Source organism: Ovis aries, chromosome 26, assembly GCF_016772045.2.
Source record: "Ovis aries strain OAR_USU_Benz2616 breed Rambouillet chromosome 26, ARS-UI_Ramb_v3.0, whole genome shotgun sequence".
NCBI classification, from domain to species: domain Eukaryota; kingdom Metazoa; phylum Chordata; class Mammalia; order Artiodactyla; family Bovidae; genus Ovis; species Ovis aries.
The window spans coordinates 25,439,016-25,445,015 of record NC_056079.1 but is presented as its reverse complement, the minus strand read 5'-3'; positions in this window follow the sequence as shown (position 1 = coordinate 25,445,015).

Genomic DNA, 6,000 nt, shown 5'->3' with positions numbered 1-6,000 from the left:
CATCTTTCCCACCCTTCCTCTCATACGCCCATGAAACAGACGTTTGAAAGTACCAGATGGCACCTGTGTGCATGTATTTGCAGTTTTCCATGATAAAAAAATTGTTTTTTTAAAAGTAATATATGTATATATCTGATGTCTTGACATGGAAATCTGTGTATCTACTTTAATGATCTATTATTGATGCTGATACTGAGGATCCAGAAAGGAAAAAGACACGATTTCTTCCCTTAGGGGTTACAGTTTATGTGTGGAAGCAAAGTTTAGGTTCAATATGATACATAAAAATATAAGGTACTTTAATGTTTATACATGGAATCTAGAAAAATGGTACTGATGAACCTATTGCAGGGCAGGAATAGAGACGCAGACACAGAGAATGGACTTCTGGGCACAGAGAGGGAAGGAATGGGTGGGATGGATTGAGAGAGTAGCCTTGAAACATATACATTACCATATGCAAACCAGATAGTGTGGGAAGTTGCTGGATAACACAGGGAGCTCAATCCAGTGTTCTGTAACAACCTAGAGGGGTAGGGGGTGGGGTGGGAAGGAGGTTCAAGAAGAAGCAGTTCAGTTCAGTTCAGTCACTCAGTCGTGTCTAACTTTGCCACTGCATGGACCACAGCACGCCAGGCTTTCCTGTCCTTCACAAACTCCCGGACCTTGCTTAAACTCATGTCCATTGAATCAGTGATGCCATCCAACCATCTCATCCTCTGTCGTCACCTTCTCCTCCTGCGTTCTATCTTTCCCAGCATTGGGTCTTTTCCAGTGAGTCAATTCTTTGCATCAGGTGGCCGAAGTATTGGAGTTTCAGCTTCAGCATCAGTCCTTCCAATGATATACCGGATTGATTTCCTTTAGGATGGACTGGTTTGATCTCCTTGCCATCTAAAGGACTCAAGATTCTTGTCCAGCAACACAGTTAGAAGGCATCAATTCTTTGGCACTCAGCCTATTTTATTATTCAGCTATCACATCCATAGATGACTACCGGAAAAACCATAGTTTGACTAGATGGACCTTTGTTGGCAAAGTAGTCTCTGCTTTTAAATATGCTGTCTAGGTTGGTTATAGCTTTTAGCAAGTGTCTTTTAATTTCATGGCTGCAGTCACCATCTGCAGTGATTTTGGAGCTCAAGAAAATAAAGTCTCTCACTGTTTCCATTGTTTCCTTGTCTATTTGCCATGAAGTGATGGGACCAGATGCCTGATCATCATTTTTTGAATGTTGAGTTTTAAGCCAGCTTTTTCATTCTCCTCTTTCACTTTCATCAAGAGGCTCTTTAGTTCCTTTATGCTTTCTGCCATATGGGTGGTGTCATCTGCATATCTGAGGTTATTTATATTTCTCCCTGCAATCTTGATTTCAGCTTGTGCTTTATCAAGTCCAGCATTTTGCATGATGTACTCTGCATATAAGTTAAATAAGCAAGGTGACAAGATACAGCCTTCACATACTCCTTTCTCAATTTGGAACCAGTCTATTGTTCCACGTCTTTCACTTTCATCAGGAGGCTCTTTAGTTATTCTTCACTTTCTGCCATAAGGGTGGATTCATCCGCATATCTGAGGTTATACAGCTATACCAGAAGCTAACACAACATAGTAAAGTAATTATCTTCCAATTAAACCTAAATGTAAAAAAATACAAGGTGCTGTGAACAAAATGGAAACTGGCATCTACAGATGGTCTCCAACTTACAATGGTTCAGCTTACGACTTTTCAACTTTACAATAGTGCAAAAGCAATACATATTCAGTGGAAATCACCCTTGGAATTTTTATCTTTTCCTGGCTAGTAATTTATGATATAAGGCTCTCCTGGGGTGCTGGGCAGGGCAGCCGCAGCTCCCAGTCAGTCACAGGATCATAAGTAACTTGAAACTTCCCTGGTGGTCCAGCGGTTAAGACTTTGAACTTCTAATGCAGAGGCATGGTTCTGATCCTTGATCAGGGAACTAAGATTCTACGTGCAGTGCGGCACAGCCAAAAAAACCAAAACCACCAAGAATTTGAAAAATTTGGTCTAAAAATGACAAGGCTGATATTATCTCAGAGAGATATGTTAATAAACTGAGAATCCAGCAGACTAGATAGATAATCACTTACATAATTAAATACTTAAAATTATTTAAATTACTTACATACAAAACTGATTCATGAAATATATCCCATGAAGAGACCGATAACAAGAAGTAAACACTGTTTTAGTACAACTGTGATGGTCTTGTCCTTTTTCTTGGCATATAACTTCCCCTGTTTCTTCTTCTGTTAGGATTTAAAATATACTGAGAGAAAGAGGTCAGGACCTCCAAGTTCCAGTGAAGCAATGTCATTTTAACTAGCATTTTCCTAGCACTACCACATCTGTGGGCCACCTGTATTATTATCTAATTTATTTTTTTCTTCAAATCAACTTTAACTTACTTACTTTCAAAAACTTCGTTTCCGAGTAGTAGCATTGGCAAAAATTGGCTTTGGTGTACTAATTTTATTCTCCTCTCAAGCTCACTAAAAGAAACACATCCTTGCTTGAGTGAGAGATGTTTGTGTACTGCTTAAAATCATCTGCTTATCCTGGGATTACGTTTGTCCCACCAAAGAAAGAATTATACAGGTATCTAAGCTTCCAAAACAGAACATTTTCATCCTCAAAATACAAAATTGCAAAAAGCTTTTAATGTCTAAAATTTAACAAAGGTAGTACTAAGAAGTTATAATATATATACACGCATAGATCACTTAGAAAGTTATGTCACTATCACTTGCCATCATTAAGACAAACAAACAGCCCCTGATCTCAGCACACAGGACTTAGTGCCACAAGAGTCAAGTGCCTTAAACAGATGGGATGAATGTGTTGTGGCCTTGACCGGCACGGTTCTATACTTTCTCTCACTACACTCAATAGCCCAGAGGAGACAACATGGACAAATGGGGTTTCCAGCATGGGGCACAGTCAAGGAGGATACAGTAGACAGCCTAGGGGGTGTCATTAAGAAGGAAAGTAGGGACTTCCCCAGTGGCTGAGCGGTAAAGAATCCACTGGCCAAGGCAAGAGACACAGATTTGATCCCTGATGTGGGAAGATCCCACATGCTGTGGAACAACTAAGCCTGGGAGCCACAAATAGTGAGCCCACGGGCTGCACCTATGGAAGCCCGAGAGGCCTAGAGCCTGTGCTCCGCAACAAGAGAAGCCACTGCAACGAGAAGCCTGGGCACCAAACACAACTAGAGAATAGCCCCCACTCACGGCAAAAGCCCGTGCAGCAACGAAGACTTAGCACAGCCAAAAATAAATACATAAAATGATTTTAAAAAGGAAAATAAATACAGTATTGCTGTATAAATTTGATAGCCTATTACAACTTTTTAACATCATTTAACTTTTTGAATCATGTACATGTTGCATTTATCAAACCATACAGTAATAATATACAAAAATGCCACTGATAATACACAATAAAAATTATTCGAAGTGGTATAACAAATCTAAGACCATCACAAGCACTGAAATGGCAATCTTAAGGATTAATCCAGAGAAACAAGTGGGATGGTGGTGCTGGTGGGCTCATAAACTTGGAGAAACGTTAATCATTGCAGCATTATTTATTATAGAGAAAAATATTTAGCATGAGGAAAATGGCTAAGCAAATTATGATGGCCTCTTTCAGAGCTATTAAACATAAATGGTTTTTCTAGAGGTACCTCTGGGGAGCTGGCTACTTGGATATATGTGCTCCCCAGGTTATGAAAACCCTTCAGGCTATACACTTAATATCCATGCAACACACGTATACACACATGCACACACCTCAAAGACACACACCAAAAAAAGATCCATGGAAGTTTCTGTATATACGCTACACTTTGACAATTTTAAGCGAGTGCTTTTAATAATTAGGGAAATGTATATGAGAGAATGTTCAGCTTTAAAACAAGTTGGTTAATGAAGTATTTTAAAGTGCCACTTGGTCTCTCCAAATCTATCTCCCTTTCTCCCAGGGATCATTTCTGCTCCTCTGATTGGTTACAGCCAGGACATTTGCTTCCTTCTTTTTCTATTTCCATCTACCAGGAAAGGTTTCATTTAGCTGGAGAGTATAAAGAAAAAAAAAAAGACATTTAAAAAAGAACAATGCAATTTGAGAGAATTACTCTAAGGAGACATAGACCCTGGAACTATCTGTCTGCAGGGGAGATCCTTGGGATCCCCAGAAGGGCAGAGAAAAGAGACTGTGTCTTCTCTCCCTTCCTCGTTTCCTTTGTTAGGACTCAGCTCTTTCAGTACTGGATCCTTGGCAACTTTAGTTTCTCTTTCCTTGAGTTGCTGATTGTCACTCCCAAGACCTGCTCACAGACTCCCAAATGCCCTTGACACTGATAGCACCTGCTCATTCTTCTCTCTTGTTATTGACCTCATGGCTCTGACCTTGCTGCCAGAACCAGATTTTTTTCCCCCTCTTGTTTGATCTAGAAGTGGTCCCCAGGCCACCCCTACTTTCTATCTCTTTCTGGCTTGTGTTGACAAATCATGCTTATCCTCTACAATGCAAGGAAATGGCCAGAAGCCTCTGCCCTGTGGGTAGTAGCCCTCGACAAGTGAATTAGATTCTGTGGGACAAATACTAGAGTCAGCCCCTGGAGGGCATATACTTCCTGACCGCTGGCCTCCCACCTTTTGTGTGTGTGTGTGTTAGTCGTTCAGTCATGTCCGACACTTTGTGACCCCATGGACTATAGCTGGATAGGTTTCTCTGTCCGTGGGATTCTCCAGGCAAGAATTCTGGAGTGGGTTGCCATCCCCTTCTCTAGGGGATGTTCTTGACCCAGGGATCAAACCCAGGTCTCTGCATTGGCAGGTGGATTCTTTACCATCTGAGCTTTACCAGGGAAGCTTTGGCCTCCTACCTTGGTATCCGCCAAACTACTCTAAAGGGTCTGGGAGGAGCCCTGACAGATCCTCCCCACAGCCCTCCACAGGGGACCTCATCTTGTTTGAAATCCCTAAAAAGGGGATAAGCCATAACTGAAAAGCTCAGAATTCTCCTGTTGACACAATCAATAAACAATCTGTAACAATGAGTAGGAGAGGGTTTTATTTGAACCAGGCTGAGGACTAGCTCAGGAGGACAGTCTCCAGTAAGGAAGAAAGCGGTCTGGAGAAGCATGGTTTTCCCTATAGTTTTTTTTTTTTTTTTTTCCCTATAGTTTTATATTGTGTCAAAACGTAGAGCCTATGTCAAACATGACCTTTCTTCAAGGTTTCAACAGATGGTTACAGATTAGCACGTACACAGTGAGTCAGCAGGACCCTGGCTCTGGGAAGGCAAGCTTATCTTCAAAGGAGTGGAATGCTGGCATCACAGGAAGGGGAGTTTATAACGGCAAAAACCACAAGGTTACAGTTAGATGAACTTTTTATTAAGAATTACAGTTGGAACTAGCAAAAATTAAGGATACTTGTTGAGCAAGAACTGATTGGAGCCCTAGTTACAAGGGGAAGAACTTGAGACCACAATTTTACAGCCAGCAGGTTTTGTCCTGAAGACAGCTGGTGGTGTCCTTGGGTTGGAAGAGTTTAAAGAAAGTTCATGTTTTCAGAGAGGCAGAGAGGTGTCCGAGATCAGATCCTCAGTGGCCACCATTTTTATACACCCAAATTGTGATTACTCAATTATAATTTCAATTTGTCATCACAAAGAATATTTTTAAGAAATACTTTAAGAAAATATTTAACAAAAATAAGCTGCAAATTTTGTCTTCCTAAGAGGACCAAGGAACTATAGACGCCATTATTTGTCTGCTGAAATAACACTGCCTTAGTAAATATCCCATGAAAACTTGAGGCCACCTCTCACCCTATTGTTTTTGATCCTCTAGGCTCACAGGGCAGTCCCATTCCCCTGATGCATGTGGGGCCATGCACTCGTGCTGGCATTCTTTTAATCTGTTGGCAGATGCCATGACCAAAAGGCAGCCAGTGGCTCTA